Raw genomic sequence first — 17,088 nt, 5'->3', positions numbered from 1 at the left:
GTTATTGTCTTTCAAAAGTAAGAGTCGACTCTGAGTCATTTTTATGAATCGTTAGAAGACCGAAGCTTTTTCTCTGACTAGATGACGTCAACTTGTCAAGTTATTTGAATACGATACGCCCACTTATTGCGCTCCAAGGGCAGGGAAAATATCATGGCGACAAGACGCTGTGTTCTGAAGTGCGACTCAAAAGCCAACTTTTTTCATCTGCCCAAGGAGGAGCATTTGAAGACTAAGTGGCTACAATTCATATAACTATACCACAGAAGTATAGTCCGAGCCTTGTGCTTTGTTTGCGCCATTTTAAAGACGATTGCTTTTTAAATGCAATCAAACTTGGATTCGCGAGCCGGCTGACATTGAAGGAAGGTTTATTTCTAAGTGTATTTGCATCAGCTTCCTCCTCCGTATTACAACCTGTAAGTGTTATTAATAATTGTTGCTTTTATGTTTTATGTAGCATGCTTAATTATTATTTTGTTTGTTGTGTAAGCACCGTTTAGCTTCTAGGTCTTCAATGGCAATTGTACTGAGATATGTGAAGTGTTTGTCGTTGTTTTCGGAGTTGTCTTAAAGAATAGATTAATACCTCGTAACGTAACTGCATTTTTTTTTTGTAAAAACGTTATGTTTATGCATCGGGCTAATGCAAACAAAGACTGATTGTGCTTTTACAATATGAACTCTGGGCTATGCTCGCTAACATAACATTAAATTCTTTATCTTATTTTTAGTTTTTACTACAAACTACAAAGCAGTGGACTATAATCATTATTATAACACGATTTAATTGATAAAAGCATCATTGTACTCCGTGTTAGACAAAAAGTATTATCTCTGTAAACACTGCTGGGTCATCTGACCAATCGCAGATTAGCGTCGCTCTGTCACGTTTGATCTGAGAGACGAAGACACATAAAGTAGAGTGACAATATTTATTGAAACAAGCAAGTGCAACTTCAGGAATACTTGAAGGCTTGTGATATCACACAGGATCAGCGTCCCAGGGAATACAGGTGAAGGAGTGCTCTTTGGAAGGATAGGCAGAACCAGCTGGATCTATGGATACCTCAATGGAGTGACAGAGATCCGTGAGGGAGAAACACAGGCAGGTGTGTGAGAATCCCGGGAGAGCTACTTCAAGGGCGCTGCAGATGAGAGACAAACAAGGCGTTAGGATATGGTGGAAACCAACTTCAAAGATATCTGAAATCCAGAGAACGAGTTTCTAGGACCAGTGAGTCGGGTATCGAGAGACGAGACCGGACACTGACTGAAGATTGACTGAGGCTTATGAACAGTGAGCATTAAGGTGAGTGATGATGAACAGGTGGGTGCGATTAGAATTAGATGAGCGGGACCAGGTGTGCTGGGTTGAAACTGATGAAGTGGTGTTATTGATGATGGGATTCGTGACACGCGCAAAGGAGGGGTTTGGAAAAATGAGTCGTTGAACGAATCATTTGGGAGTCGGTGAGCAAATCAGGTAAAAATAAATGCATATTATACGAAAACAAAAGTGTTTTTTGACATTGCATGCACGTAAAACTGTTGTTGGGGACTCCCTAAACAACATTAGGAACATTTTAAATGTCATAATAGGTGCCCTTTAAACTCTAAACCCCTGGTGGTCAGAGCCTGACTTCCAAAATGCTGGAAAAGTGGAGCGGAGGGGGGCGTGCACCTGAGATGTGTGTCTCTTTAGTCAAGGGCGTGGTTAGCTGATACCCTCTTACTTCACAGGGCACCACAACTTCCAATAGGAAAATACAACTGCAGTAGCCAACGTTCAACCTGAAGAGGGCAGCACTCAGACGTTTTTACACCATATATTGTAAAATTAAAACACTTTATACCCAAATGTCAAAAAAAAAAAATACTTGAATCAATGAACAGCATTAATAAAGTCCCAGTCTTACAGACCATTCACAAAAAAAAATTGTTTTAGGGTTTAGTTACCCTTTAAGGCAATACAGTTCAATAATAGCACCACAAGCTCCATCATACAGTTGATGGAATGCCTCTCTAAAACAGTTTCAACAAAAATCTATAACTTTATGACATTATAACTTTTGCATTATAATAACTGTACATGCTTTTTTTGCAGGACTGTTGTATTGGATTACAGGAATTTTAGCTTGCGTTAGGTGAACCTAATAAACTGGCAACCGATAGTAGTACTGGATTTATGCACCTAACAGGGGATGTGCTGGATGCAGGTGCTAACGTTGCTGCGGGGCCACTACCTACTCCTTCCACAAGCGGCCAGTTTCGCTCTCCAGGTTGGCTAGCCCAGCAAGCCCCTCAGTGCCACCCAGGGCTCAATCCCTGAAATACTTTACTAGGTAAGTAAGGCATATTTTTTTTTTCAATTTCCATGTCCTTGTCAATAGAATATAAATATAAATGTTCTCTTGTAAGTTCAAAATTTTGAATGAACCTAAATTTAGTTGTTTTGAATTCCAGGACTGTCAGTCTGGGAGAGGTACAGAGTGGAAAGCTTGTGAACAGCAGAATGGTGGTTGTAAGATTTACTGAGCAGGAGGTTAGTGTCCCATCCATAATTGCCAAAGTAAAAGATGCCTTAGGAAGCCATGAACAACTCATCCTGACAGACCACAATGGAGTGGAAATATTGGACTCAGAAGGAACAAGAGGTGCTTCATTTGAACAATTTTATTTACCATCTCAAATGATAGTTTAGGTAACCCTGTGTCTTGAAAATGTACTGTGACAATAGACCAATTTCAAGCCGACATCACAGTGACGTCACAGCGTTCGCTGGTGGCAAAAAGAAAGGAAAACTGCAGGCGGCCAATACAAACCAGCACAGATTCGGCTACATAATGAGGATCTTTAATTACTATTAGTGTTATTAAATGTCATCTTGTTGTGTTGTTGGGTGCAATAATTGACGGAGTACAGGCTACAATTAGAAATTTTATTGCATAATGTTTACTAAATGATTGTGATTGTATCGTTTTGATTAATTGTGACTAGACTTTTTGAAGAAACTGGTAAGAAAGGGTATATCAAATATATAGTTAAAAAATGTATACGCTGTATCTGGAATTTTTATTTCTAAAAAATATTCAAAACATTAATATTGCACCGTACTTTTTACATCTGGCCTTGGTGCTGGCTAGCAGAACTTTGGGTTGTAGACTAACGTTACCACACAACTCGTACGTACGTGACCATTCAGCACATAGTTATAGGCATCTAAAGATGTATATATCCTCAGTTTCTCTATTGGGTGTAGTCAGGACACTCAACCGGAGCGTAAACGCTAATCATTGAGTGAGTGTGTACGGGTCGGCCAATCTGTTTTATTTAAAATAACGTTTGCAAATAACAATCGTGGTCCTGAACAGTTAGCACATTAAGATAAAATCGGATTTTCTCCAGTCATTGTTAAAAAAACAAGCTTACAAAATTGGCTAACTAGCGTTAGTGAAGCGGCCAGAGGGGTCGTTCTGCCACCAACTAAGCTCCGCCCACACAAAAACATCACCATGTTTACTAACAGAAAATTGGTCTATAGCATGAACTTTTAAGTTGCTTCACAGCTAAGTGGCAAATATATTGGGCTATTAATTGTCACGTCAACATTTATAAAGTCTCACATTTTAACCCTTATGTGCTGTTGGGGATGTTTTCAGCCACTATGGGGTATTTTTGAGTCTTAATTTGGCCGTAACTTTTTCCCTGTTTTAGCAAATGGAATGATTTTTGGTGACAAATCTTAATTTGACACATATTTTTGGAAAATGTTTTTTTACAATTTTCAAAACCTCAACAGTACACTCGGGGCAAATTCACTACCCTTTCGTTATGTTCGTGGCTGAAAACAGCCACTACTTTAAACTGCTGTAAAAATGTATCAGATAAATTAACTTCCATTATAACCACAATTTTTTGATTGCAAAGCCATGACACCATATAATCATGCATTTTTGATTGTTGATGGTTTTCCCCATTGGGAAGAGGTAAAATTTGTAATTTTCACTGTTGATAACCAGGTGGCACCATTAACCCTTTAGACAGGCCTGTGCAAAAAAACTTAGTTTTATATTGAAAATAAGTAATTTTGTGTTTTTTCCCCCAAATTTTTTTTTTCTTATTTATTTGATTGGGACAATGCATTTTAATGAACATAACATGGAGTACATGCATGTAAAAATGCCGGATTATAGCCAAGGGCTAATTTCCATCCGTAGTCCCACGTACTAGGATCACACAGCTCACAAAACATTGTAAAAAATTAAAATTTACATCTACAGTCAAGTCCTACAATATTCAAACAAGACTACATTCTACTTCACAAACACTCATCCATATACACATTACAACGTAAAACACTTTAAAAAAGGATAAAACATACATACTAATGTGTACAGCTTTGATTTGCCCATAGCCATTTTTTCAGTGAGACTTTAAATGAGCTAATAGGTAGTACATTCTCTTAGTGTTAGAGGAAGACTATTCCACAACTTCCCACCCCGGACAGATAGGACCGTCTGACCGAAGGTGGTATGCCTGTGAGGTATTATCAAGTCTCCTCTAGTAGAGGCTCGTGTGATCCTCAGAGAATTTTCTTTGGATTTAATAAAGTCCTTCAGAGGTGGCGGAGCGAGGGAGTGAAGGACCTTATATATCAAACAGGCCATTTTCAAATTAATCATATTTTGAAAATCTAGTAATCTGTGTTTTTTTAACACTTGACAGTGGTGGTGCGATAGCGGTTTTTTATCTAATGTTTTTAGTGCCTTTTTATATAGACTTTCTATGGTTTTAAGTGTTGTGGGACAAGCAAGAGACCAGGTAGTCAGACAGTAATCAAAATGAGAAATAATCATCGAATAAAAGTATGTTTTAGCAGCATCCATAGTTAAATTATTTCGAATGTGATAAAAATGTTGAAGATTAAATTGGACGACCTTTGCTACTTTTTTTACATGATTTTTGAAGCAAAGTGTTGAATCAAGGACTACCCCAAGGTATTTGAATTCTGAGACCAGGTGAAGTTCCTCTCCATTCAAAAAGACATTTGACCTGCTTACTTCGACAAGACATTTTGAGAAGTACATGCATACAGTTTTTCTGGTGTTCAATATGAGGCATGAATTCTTGAGCCAGTCCTGCACATAAGATAGGGCAGATGTAAGATCAACAGCTGCTTGTTGGATGGTTTTTGCTTGAGTGTAAATTACTGCGTCATCTGCATACATCTGCGAGAAGACGTTTGGACATGAATTTGGTAGGTTATTGATAAAAAGAGAGAACAGAACCGGCCCAAGAACAGACCCCTGCGGGACACCAACTCCAGAATCTAAGCAAGGAGATTTGACACCATCTACTACCACATACTGCTTCCTGTGGGACAGGTAGGATTTAAACCATAAAAGTGCTTGATCAGAGATGTTAAATTGAGTCAACCTAGATATTAAAATTTGATGGTTAACAGAGTCAAAGGCTTTCTTCAAATCTAAGAAGACAGCCCCGACACAAGGACTCTTGTCAAGCAAACCTTTTATGTTTTCTGTTAACACACACAGGGCACTATCAGTGGAGTGATGGGTCCGAAAAACGAACTGTAATGGATGTAATGAAGGTTGGACATTTTCCAGATGAGCCGTCAACTGTCTGACTACCCACTTCTCTGCTATTTTTGATATAACGGGAAGTATGCTGATAGGTCTATAATTTGACATGTCTGTTATAGCACCTGATTTAAGTATCAGTGACATCATTTATGAATTTGGCAATTAAAGAGTTAAAATCCTGATTTTTTTAAAAAACATTTAGTAGTTTTGATCAGGACTGAGGTTGATCAATAGATTTATGCAAACAAATTGAAAAAAAATGTATCTGATACATTTTTACAGCAGTTTAAAGTAGTGGCTGTTTTCAGCCACGAACATAACGAAAGGGTAGTGAATTTGAACAATGTACAGGGGTTAAACTGGAGCCATAACCAATGTCAAACCTTTGCCATTTCAGATTAAAACTAAATGAATATGCATTCACATGTCCATCTTCAAGAGTGAGCTTTTATTCATACATACTGTATTTTTGTGCTCAATTAGGCACATTTTATTGGAAGCAGAACTCACGAAAAATCATGGCTGTACCAGAGGTTGATTTCCAAGCTGTGCAACAAAAGAGGCGAATAATCTCGTAAGTCGGACTACCAGTGGCTTCTGTTACACTCCCTCAGTTTTTCCTCCTGACATCAGGCACTGTAAAAGGCTAAGCATGGCCTGAATTAAAGAGCAGATACAACATGGTCTGATACAACATATTCAAAGAGACTACATGAAAGCACCTAAAATAATGGGACATTTCTCCGTCAGTCTGTCCAGAAACACTGCCATGTTTATCTGATTCTTTTCTTTGGTACAACTATATCTCCTACAATTGGACAGCTTCCGTCAATGGACACTTTATGCAATATTTGATTGGCACAAAAGCAATCATTTCTGTGTCCATAATCTGAATGTAATGGCATGTCACATAATTTGCATACATTAACAGTTTCTAATTATTTAATATATACATGTGACGTGACGTTTCTCTTTCACAGACGCAGAGATGATGAGGGTGGACTGGACAGTGTGTTCGAGAAGATCAAGGAGCTTGTCCAGGCTGCTCAGGGTTTGTCTGAGGTGACAACTGCCATTCAGGGACTCTCTGACGTGGTCCATCGAAACAGGAACACAACATTGGTACTGACTCAAGAACAGTCCAGGAATGATAAGGATACATTCACTTGTCTGGTTTGCAGAGGTAAGTCCTGTCCTTAGTGTGGTGAGGTGGTCCTTTAAATAGGATTCCGCCCCAGGATTATTGGCAGCATTATTTGGACTATATAAAGGGTGTCCCCAGAGTGGTAGGATATTGCGTCATCCTCGCGTCATCTGGTTGTTGGCTGCCGGAGCTCGTCTGCTCGGTGTGTGTGCTGGTGTCTGGCGGGAGGGACGAATTGGGTAGCTGGATCATTCTACATCTACCTCGCTGCTATAGATCCACGTGGAAAAAAGGAGAACCGATCGCACGCATAACTCAGCGTGCTGTGAGGGATTCGCGCTCTACTGCTTGAGTTTACAGTCACATTGCTGCTGTAGTTCCCAATCGATCAAACCTGTAATACGCCGTGCGGTGAAGGGCTGAGTGGCTGCTGCTCTTCTGTTCGGTAGGTCCATTGTATTGTTTATATGCGGGCAGGGGACTGAATTATTTTGCCGGTGGATGACGCGCGAATTCCTCTTATGTAGTAGGTGAGAGGAGGGACTGGTTTGCCGGATGTGTGAATGAAAGCTCTGCTGGTCGGTATGTAAACCCACTCATTTTTCTATGTCCACCTTACATTGAAAGTATGGTTTTAATCTTGGTTCTCGTGTGTTTTAGGCCATTGAATTGGGCATTGGATTGCGGCTACGTATCCTTGACACTGCTGTTTTGCTTCTATTAGTTATCATTAGTTTTGTTTCTATTTCGTTTTGCTTCTATTAGTTATCATTAGTTTTGTTTCTATTTTGTTTTGCTTCTATTAGTTATCATTAGTTTTGTTTCTATTTCGTTTTGCTTCTATTAGTTATTAGTTTTGCTTCTATTAGTTATCATTAGTTTTGTTTCTATTTCGTTTTGCTTCTATTATTTATCATTAGTTTTGTTTCTATTTTGTTTTGCTTCTATTAGTTATCATTAGTTTTGTTTCTATTTCGTTTTGCTTCTATTAATTATCATTAGTTTTGTTTCTATTTCGTTTTGCTTCTATTAGTTATTATTTGTATTATTTGTATAAATATTTTCGGTAGGCAAATGTACTTCGTTGCTGTGTGTGTGTAGTAGGCGTTGAATGCTTATTTTGGTAAAATGCCCACCATTAATGCTGTGTTTTAGCTGCCGTCATATTTTGTTACTTTTGTCTTTTTCTTTGTCAGGAGCGGGGGTGATCCAAAAGCAGGCAGGCTGGCCATATCGTGCATGGTGTTAGAAATTCTCTTTTTCAGCGTGTGGTAGAGGTTTGCTTGTAGCACGTTTCAACAGTGTGAGTGTGCTGTGGAAGTGTTGGACACGGTGTATTTATTGAGGGCTGATTCGAGGCCTACTGCTTAGCCTGCCCAGCTGATGGTGCACCCCAGCTCCATAACGAGAGCATGCAGGTTCGTGTAGTGAGTGAACTTCTTTGCTCATAGGCAAACCATTGGCCCTGCCATCTATCATCATGGTTTTGCTACCTCCGGAAGTCTTATTGTTTTTTTTATTATGTGTAATTAAATAAAGAATTATATTTTTGTACGTATTCACGTCTCAGTGTCTTGTGATTGTGGGAGGGGGACACAAACTTGTGTGCCCGTTTATGGGTATTTCCTTAAATTCAATACTGGGGTGGCGTAGTCGTGACTTGTTGTAGCTTTATTGTTCCCTCGCAACGCCACATTAGGAAGATAAAAAATGATGTATTCACCCTGACAAACATATTGTTGTTGTTTGGTGGAATTTGTGATATAGTGGTCCTGCTCCTGGGGCCTATACCATGAAGCCGGTTTAGGTGGCTAGCCAGCTATGTTTCAGTTTAGTTTGTGCGAACCCTGGGTTTTAGGGACCATGAAAGTGGTTTGGCTTTTAGCAGTGTTCATCACCATAGTAACTTACACTCCAGGGCTAACCTGGTCCGGGGCAGGTTATGTTCCAGGTAAGAGATCTCAATCCGTAATCATGCATTTTTTAGACCAATCTTGGACCAATCAGCGATCTTGGACCAATCAGCTGTGAGCAAAGTGTCACATGTCTGATGCAATAAAGTCACTCCTCCTGTTTCCACTCCAAATTAAAGGTCACTACATAGCAAATGATTTTAAACGACAAAATCGTCTGGATTTTAGTAATGCTTATTTAGAATAATACATTTGTATGATTTAGATATTATTTTTGTAATTATTATACCCTGAATCGATCTCACATGTACAATTTTAATTCATAAATTATTATTACGCAGAGTTTAAATGAATAAATATAAAGGTAATATAAATACCTTTAGAATCAATAGATAAAAGCTATAAAATGACTACATGTGAGCTTAAATGTTCAATTCTCTATACCTTTATCTATAAACTAACTTCACAACTTTTACTTGCGCTGATACTGTATACAATAGCGAGACTTTTCTTTTAGTTGTCCTCTTTCATAGACAGCTATTTTCTTGCTGTATAAATTTGTTTAAATTCGTAATATTTTAATACTTTAATAAGTAAATTGCGCTGCTTCTCTTGCGAGAAATTAATTTCCCTCTTTCTTAGCCTGTGATTGGCTGTTCGCTACTGATGTCACACCTAAACTCTTAAACTCAGGATCAGAGCCTGAGTTGACAGAGAAAGTTGATGATCGGCATCATGGTACCAACAAAGCCTGGTTGGATGGGTTTGGTTTTGTCAACTCGGAACTAATCCTGCAACCCTGAGTTTGTTCAACTACCATCATGGTATCAGGCCCCTGGTGTTCTTTGTATAGACAATTGAGTTTAAGGAAACCAATCCATAAAAACAGAGCCATTCCTTAAGCATACTTCAGGAATTTACATCTGTGATGTTAAGTGGTACGGGGTGTGCTTGTAGCATCTGTAGACAAATGAATTTGTTAATTCTCACTGAACTTATGCCATACATAGACTGTTACATAAAGGATGCTTTTTCAATGCAGTCTGACATTCAATTGGAAAATATTTTTCATTCTTCATCTAGTATATCTTGTATTGTGTTTTCAGACCTCTAATATTTATTTCTTACACTGGCAGGAATCATGGAAGATCCAGTATTTGCTGCATGCTGTGGAAGTTTGGTCGGGTGCAGATCCTGCACTACTGTGTGGCTTCAGAATTCGGGAATGTGTCTGAAGAGTCACTGGCCTTTCTGGTGTAGTAGATGTCATGAGAGAGCTGGCATGCGAAGAGTAAATGCTGCTTTTCTGCTTGCCACCAGTCCTTACTTGTCAGTGTTATATCATGTTATAAATACTTTTGATTTGAGGATTGATGTTTTTTTATGTTGAATCAATGTTCTTAGCTCTGGAATTTTAAGAGCTAGAAAATGTAACAATGTTTTATGTTATATCATTATATCACCTCACAGTAGTTTTATAAGAGCTAGTAGGCCTAAATGTGGCAAGATGTTTTTTTTGCTACATTATTGTTCTCAGCCCACAGTGAATTTATAAGAGCTAGTAGGCCTAAACATTGCAATATGATATGACAGGACTTACTTTGTTTACACAATTTATGTGTCTGGTTATTCTTTCTGTACAAAAGCAAAATAAATATTTTTTTCTCCACAATACGACCCTGTGAATAATGTCTAATATGGATACAATGACAGTAATATTTTAATGGTAACAAAATAGACAGTTGACATTTTTATAGTGGCGCTCATATACAGTAAATATAATGTAAAACTTGTATGGTAAATACTATCAGGGTATACTTACACACTCTACTGTTGTAGTAGTAACTGCATAATGGTGTCCACAGACACAGATGTCCAGCAATCTGTAACAAGGCTCCTCACAATCCATTGCACATGAAATTAGGAACAAGTCTTTGATACATCAATGAGGTAGATCAAGGCCTCTTTGAAGGGAGCATTGTTGTAATTGACAGCACTGTCAAAAATAACTGAAAGGTCAGGCTAATGTGCAAAATGCTGCTCTGCTCTCATTTTGTCTGCCTCAGACAGAAAGGGGTCACTTCCGAATGAAGATACTCTGGTGAGGCAGGATCCCATGTCCCTGTCATACATGTCAGGTGCAACTGTGGAATCTGGTAGAAGATCGGTTGTGATTTTTCTTGGTGTTCCAGTCCCTGCTAGGTGATTTGGTATCCCTCTCTCTTTAACAACACAATAAATGTTTGTTGTGATGTTCAAAGATAAAACTGAATAACTTGTAAGGGAAATGAGACATACATGGAATCCTGTGAGCATTCCATGATTGCACAAATCTGTTTATGCCAATCTGGCACATCTGGCAGGTCAGATTAGATGTGCAGAACCTTGTCAGACTGTCCTCCATATCTATTGCTTCCTGATCTTGTAGCTGTATGAGGGCCTCCTTTAGTGGATAATTCACTCTGTTGTTAATTTCTGGCCACATCCTTTCCACTGTGTGATTCTGTGTTGTTTTTAAAGGAGATGATGGAGGTCTGTTAACAATGAGTTTCTATGTTGTTAACAGTTGGGAACACTAGTGAATAGACTACGAATAACCTTTTTGTGTAAAATCCCCAAGACCACACAATGTTGAAAACATCATAAGAAAAAGTTCTGTATTCAAAATCCTAGAATATGTATTATCTGAAGTACTGATTGTAACCACTCTTGACAATTGGCCCAGGTTATTGATATATTTGAAATGATTAGATTACTCATTATGTATAAAAGTATAAATGGAGTATAAAGTAGCAGGACATGGATATGCTCAAGTAAAGTACAAGTTCCTCAGACTTGTACTTAATATAAGTGAATTACTTGGCTTAATATACTTAGTTACTTTTCACCAATGGTGTAATGTAGTAGATGCAGATGGTTGACATTACCCTTGTTGACTGTGTTTGGAGGTATGGCTGTCTTTGCTGGTTGTGTCTATATTCTGACAGCCTCTCTTGCATGTAGACGCACAGGTAAAACTCTTTGCCATGATCCACACGTAGTTGATCCCACATTCCATAATGTGTTACTGCAGGTCTACATAAACACATATGAAACGCTCAATTATTACAATTGATAAAATATGTTCGATCAAACATAACATACAACACTGACCTGTACACCTCTTCATAGATGGGTAGATTGTTTTTTACAGGCATAGTTGCATTTGCAACAATTTTCTTGCTGTATCCATCTACAGCAATCACACGAGTCACTCCAAACATGACCAATTTCTCATTTTGGTCCATGTGCATCTTGAGTCCCATATACTCAGCATTATATGGAACTGGGTTCAAGTTACGGGAACCCTATGCAAGCAAGATAATATATTAGTCAGCATTAGATATAGGCTAGGTATTATTAGGTATACATGCGCATGGTGTAGGCTACATGACCAGAAGTCATCCCATCTGTCAGGACGGAAATTACATCATAATTACCCACAACTCTGTAAACTAAAGGTAACCACTGTAATATATAAACAGTTAATGTCAAATATTTAAGTTGAAACATTAATGCACAGAATTAATTGGAAAAAAATATCTGGATGTGCATGGTTAAAAGGCCACAAAACACAAAGACTAATTCCATAGATTTCACAACTGGTTGACTGTGATTCAGAATATGTTGATATAAGATATGATTTAAAATACTATGTTGTGCAAGGTATTTTAACTACCGAACTTTAATGTAAACTTAGGCTATATGACGGTTTAATGATATGACTTTGCGTTGGCTAATGTAATGCACAGGAGGTGTATCATCCCAATCTGTTATCTTAAACCTTTATAGAAAGCAATTTAAACATTTATTCCTTAAAACGTACTAGTTGCTATTTAAAAACTACTAGTAATTATTTATTAGCTACTAGTAACTATCCCTGTTTTACTAGTAACAATTGATTACATACTAGTTCTTAATTTTTTGTTGCTAGTGACTATACCATTAGTTACTAGTAATTATGTTTAGTTAGTCACTAATTTCACATTTTCTATTCTATAACTACTTGAATAGTTACAAGTAACTAATGAAAAGGTGATCTCTACAGAGCCCCATAGATTGCAATGGCAAAAATGTGCAATAGATACTAGTAACTAATGGAATAGTTAGCCTACTAGTAACTAAATCGTGCTAGTATCTAATCAATTGTTACAAGTAAAACGGGAATATGTACAGATGGTACTCAACCAGAATGCCTATTGCCACCGCGGCAAAACTACCGCAGTAAAAATAATCCAGTCGCATTTCAAAGTCATTCGCGAAATGACCGCCAGGTGGCGCAGAGGGACATTGTGCAAAACAGCAGCTATTGCCGTATTTTGAAATGTAACCGGGGTTAATGTCAATTAACAGATGAAATAGGCTACTATAGAACATTGTTTAGGACAGAAAAATAGAATCATACTTTAAAAATAGAGACGAGAACAATATAGCCTTTATTTCATATTGTAACCTACGCCTAGACGTCGGTGCATAAGCCTATTGCCCGTTGGGAGCAGCGTGATAAAAAAATTATAATAATAACAAAAATAACAAACAAAAATAAATTAGGTGCAATGAAGCTGATTATTTGTTTACTATTCTATTGAGGAATGAGATGAATGATGAGCGCTTCTCTGGAGAAGACTGGAGAAACCGGACATTTCTCAGTGAGTAAATTCATGGCCGAGTGGTAGAACTTACGTATCGATCATTTGGATGACACGGGTTCGAATCCCGAACAAACAGACTATTGTACATTTTATATTGGCCTATTAATGCATGTCATAGCCTATTATTAATGCAGACAATCAAACAAACAAATCATTTTTTTATACAGGATAGCCTTTTTTCTTTCTTTTTTTTTGGTTCCTAGCCTATAAAGAGTTTGTAAAAACATGGCTTTAAGCAAGGTGCGATTTGCCAGGGGGGACGGGGATTTCCTTCTGGTCTAAACATCCCTGCTTCTGCTGAATTATTTTAATCCCCTCTCCTTCCACAGTAATCAATGCTATAAATTACTTCACCAATAGACCATTTAAAATATATAAAATAAAGATATGCAACAGGCACGTTTAAGCGACAAACAATAAAATCAGAACCAGTTTCAGTAACGTTTATGGTACTAGTGGCCTTAATGAATGCACGGCTTTCAAAATGTCACAAAGCGTTTTGAGATTATTTTGAATGAAATATTGAAGTTTATAATTAAGTATTTTGGCACACCACGTCGAGTGGCGCTATCTATTGTTCTAAAGTCGGATTTTATTCTGGCATGTTGAATTAGTGTTCGGCAGATGCGGCGGAACGTTCATTTGGATTTATTTTTCTCATAACAGCTAAAATAACTTAGGCTCTAATAGGCTACTCCGTAGTTTTTTAGTCATACAGATCAGAGTAGAGTAGCCTGCATCGGTCAAAACTGTAAACTTTTATTCATATTAGGCTAACGACAAAAGTTTATCTGTCGTCTCTGTCTCCGGGAACTGCGCGTCACAAAAATGAACCGAAAGCCACTTTCCTCCGCTCAGTCACCATAAGAAATCGGCTATGTCTAAAGCCTTTAAATGTCTAAATATTTAATAAATGTTAACTGATTAGGTAATCCGTATGAAACCGAGAGGTGCAGAGGATCTACTCAAACATGTTTAGCTATCATGTGAGTGCTTCCCAATGAGGAACGGACAAGGGTGAAAATCTCGCTATAATTAAATGTAGTCTAGGCTAAATCGCCCTGAATTAAATTGTAAAAACAGATCAGATAATTTATTTGTCGAAATGTTGCGATATTGTTTCATTTAAGTTCATAATTATTCTATAAATGTTATTTAGTTTAGCAGCAGCACGAAGCACTGTGGTTCGGAAAAAAAAAAAAATGCATAAATCGCGCACCCTGGTTGTAAGGATCCAAAGACCCCCGTGGAATTTAACATTGAGTTGAACATTGTATTCATGACAACAAATGAGCATGTGTTTGAACAAATGAACATGCGTTTGTATTTAGGTTTGCTTGGAAAAAGCTGGCCCAAACCGAGCGTTTTATTTCTTCAATTATTGAAATAATTAAATGTTTAGTAATAAACTTTTATGACAGAAATATACAATAATAAATTATTTAATAATAATGTCTAATGCTAATGTCTAGAATTAAGTGTGAATTGCGACTTCTCTTTGTTTTAAGTCGGTCTCAAACTCAGATAGCCTGTGGGGGGTTGGGGGTTCAGGAGGTGTTAAATGTTCTGTCTTTCATATGGAGAGTAAGCCTGATGACCAGGCAAAGGCAAAATACTTTTAAAGATAAATCTCTCGATGTGTCCAAATGTAGGCCCTTAAATTATAAATATTGTAGTTTTATGTATTGTATTTAAAGGGGTTTCACACACACACACTTTCAGTTGAAGTGTTCAATCCATTTGTTTCAACTTGTTTTGTAGAATTGTAACATGTTTGAGCAGTGTGTTTGGTCAACAATCTGGCATTATCTAAACATGAACTATCGACGAAACGCGTTCTTGCCAACTAAACGAATGCAAGTGAGCAGCAGATACAGAGCTCGTGTATTCGCGATCCACCTCGTTTTATTGTACGGTGAATTCAACCAGGCATTCTGTTTCTTTGAAGCAAGGCTCTGTATGGATGACACACAGCGACATACTAGGCTACAGTATTATCAGCTGTATGATGGGTTTTAACCCTGAAATGTTTAATTTCGAGAGAGACCCGGCGCGCGCAGTGCAGGGAGACTAAATAAACTAAAATAAAAGAGATCCAGCGCGAGAGAGAAGCAAAGAAAAACGCATGATCTTAATTTATGTTGCTTAGTTTGAACTATTTTCGTTTTGTAGACTAGCCTACTGCTTTAATTGTTTATTTAGCTGCAATTTCTTTGGCAATACAAATTTAAAATGTCGCAAGAATAAGATTCTGTTTCTTACTTAGAAAATAAACTCTAACTCGATGCAACCCTGTTTTAAATAAATAAACTGCCCCCGACACTATTTAAACCTTGAAATGTCCAGGATCTGTTTTTAAAATTTTCTTCCTTTGCTATGGCGGGTATCAATGTCAGTCATCTCAATTTCGTGAATGATTCACAAAACAATAATTTAGCAGATTAAAGATAGCTTCATCATTTTCATTTTCTGATGCGATCGGCTGATAATCTTCCTTCATCAGTTTTCTCGTCTGTGCAGCGGCTCTACTGGAATGTAGCAAATTTATGTTGTAATGTGCCATTGATAATTAAACAAAACGCTTGACTTCAATAAACAGTTACATATCTAAGCATCAAGAATGGTAAAACATTTAACGCTGTCAGCTAAGGCTATGAGATTCGATCTCGCATCGCATGAAGCTCCGTGAAGCTCATGCTGTTGCGTTGTCAACAGAGCTATCGTCGGACCGCTGTCAATATTACGTCTTATGCTCTTGCAAAGCCTCATTGATGTAGCCTAATATTTAGGGCCCAAGGCTTGAAAAGGCGAAGGCCCTATTGTTTTCCTTAGGATTATTCTTTAATTAGGGCCCAAGCCTTGAAAAGGCGAAGGCCCTATTGTTTTTCTTAGGATTATTCTTTATTCTTCTTTATTAGGTCCCAAGCCTTGAAAAGGCGAAGGCCCTATTGTTTTTCTTAGGATTATTATTAGGGCCCAAGCCCTGAAAGGGCGCAGAGCCCTATTGTTCTTCTAAGGATTTTTAGGGCCCAAGCCTTGAAAAGGCGAAGGCCCTATTGTTTTCCTTCGGATTATTATTATTATTATTAGGGCCCAAGCCTTAAAAAAGGCGAAGGCCCTGTTGTTTTTCTCCGGATTATTATTAGGGCCCAAGCCTTGAAAAGGCGAAGGCCCTATTGTTTTTCTTCGGATTATTAGGGCCCAAGCCCTGAAAGGGCGAAGGCCCTATTGTTTTTCTTAGGATTATTATTATTAGGGCCCAAGCCTTGAAAAGGCGAAGGCCCTATTGTTTTCCTTCGGATTATTATTATTATTATTATTATTATTTTTCTTACGACTATTCGGGCACTTTTGGGTCTCTTAACATGCTCAAAAACTCTTGAAACTTTGCACATGGGTCAGAACCCGCGGCCATTAGAGCCGGGCTGAAGTTGGGACCTGGGCGTGGCAGGGGGGCTCGACAGCGCCCCCTGGAACGGGGTCCGAAAACTTGGTCCATAAATCAAACACGCTTGCATGTAATAATATGAAAATCGATATACTTATAGATCTCATCGGTTCATATATCCTTCGTGCTATTACTTTTTACCCCAGCCCAACAGGAAGTCGGCTATTTGGGGTAGTCTGAAAAACACATGCAATGGAATTTAAAATACTGCTCCTAGAAAATTCAACCAATCGCCACGGAACTCGGCGTGCATGAAGTCAAGACATTGAGGATGAAAAATTGCCAG

At 38.0% G+C, this 17,088-nt stretch overlaps 2 long non-coding RNA genes across 2 annotated transcripts; both read left to right on the top strand.

Moving 5' to 3' along the window:
* Positions 1-612: 612 nt before the first annotated feature.
* LOC307002827 lies at positions 613-2,803 on the top strand. The gene is made up of 3 exons (XR_013798556.1): positions 613-1,312; positions 2,220-2,345; positions 2,467-2,803. It is a non-coding gene; the product is annotated as an uncharacterized lncRNA (long non-coding RNA).
* A 1,063-nt stretch (positions 2,804-3,866) lies between these two features.
* LOC307002824 lies at positions 3,867-7,399 on the top strand. The gene is made up of 3 exons (XR_013798553.1): positions 3,867-5,387; positions 5,559-6,180; positions 6,587-7,399. It is a non-coding gene; the product is annotated as an uncharacterized lncRNA (long non-coding RNA).
* The last annotated feature ends 9,689 nt before the right edge of the window (positions 7,400-17,088 follow it).

Source organism: Phoxinus phoxinus (assembly GCF_949152265.1).
Source record: "Phoxinus phoxinus genome assembly, chromosome: 8".
Lineage (NCBI taxonomy): Eukaryota > Metazoa > Chordata > Actinopteri > Cypriniformes > Leuciscidae > Phoxinus > Phoxinus phoxinus.
Note: the sequence above shows the minus strand (reverse complement) of the source record. Positions and strands in the feature narration are given on the sequence as shown.